Here is a 1,504-nt window from a genome sequence, read left to right on the forward strand (position 1 = left end):
AGGAATCCACCTTGGCGGCTGTTCCTCTTCTCTCTATATATATATATAAAGAGAGAGAGAGAGAGAGAGAGAGAGAGAGAGAGAGAGAAAGAAGAGGAATAGCCACCAAGGTGGATTCCTAATATGCTAGGAGAAGACGCTATAATGCCTTACCACAAAGAATCTGTTGTCAAAATATTTTAGTAAACCCCAGAAGGTATGTGAGCAAGACAAATGGAAGGAGACAAGATAGAGCACATAACTCCATAACTTAAGATTTCGCTACCAACTACCACTAACGTGATCATCTGTAGCTCTCCGTGAAGTCGTTGCAGGACACATAATCAGCAGAAACAGATACAAAATGTCCCCACGAAAGAGAACATGAGTAAAGCTCCGTGAATAATGTATCAAAAATCTCTGTCCACATGTCTTCATGCTGGCGCGCCATCCCGGAAAGAACTCTGCGGTTAATAAAGTTCCGTAGCGAGCATATACTTCGTGGCAAGGCGTTTAAGTGTCGTATTCTAGCACATTAGGAATCAACCATAGTCGCTATTCCTCTTATTTATATATGTAATATAATTCATAGTCCTCGAATATATATATTTTAAGTATACTAGCCACTGGTTTAAATTTTTACCCCATTATTTAACTTATATATATACATATATATATATATATATATATATATATATAAAATTTATTAATGAGGGTAGAAATTGATATTGATTAATTAAAACCATTTGTCTAGCATATTAAAAATCCGAAGATTAAAATTATATTACATACAAGAATAAGAGGAATGACCAGCAAATGTGGATTCCTGAATGCTAGAAATAGATGCCGAATCATCCAACCACGAAAAAGTATGTTCTCAGTAGAAAAATCAGCGACACAACAGACTGTAAATGAGTAAGACAAATGAAAAGATACTAAACACGATTAATTTACGTACCATGGTTTCACCTGTAAAACATTTACATAAGTAAATATCTGCGGGATCATCAGCGTAAATCTGTCTCTTTTTAGAATGTAACACACCGAGCTAGACACAAGCCATCCACCCTTAGGTGAACACGTGTAGAGCTCTCTGAATTATATGTATATATATAGGGCTCAAGAGATATTTAAAGAAAAATGTAAAGACTGAGAAGGTGAATGACAAAGACCTTTTTGTGTGCACAGTCTGTGACAGACCATGTCTGTCCTTGGCTGGTCTCAAATCTCACCTGCGAACCCAGGGAAAACAAACCTCATCCAGCTATTCTGATTATATGTCTGTGCACACGTTTGAATGTGGTGTGTGCCAGAGGGTTTGCAAATCCAATGGGGGTCTTAAAAGACATGTTAGGATCCACAATGAGCAGAACTTACTTGCAGGTATTGGTAGTGCAAATCAGAGGTGCAATCTGTGTGGGTGTTTTTTCAAAACACTGTCTGGTTTAAAAAGCCACATCAGACGCCGTGAAAGGGCTAAGGTGTAGGTGCAGGAGGTGGTCAAACTCTGCTTAAGGAGTAGACA

The sequence above is a fragment of the Octopus bimaculoides genome, chromosome 6 (genome assembly GCF_001194135.2).
Source record: "Octopus bimaculoides isolate UCB-OBI-ISO-001 chromosome 6, ASM119413v2, whole genome shotgun sequence".
Lineage (NCBI taxonomy): Eukaryota > Metazoa > Mollusca > Cephalopoda > Octopoda > Octopodidae > Octopus > Octopus bimaculoides.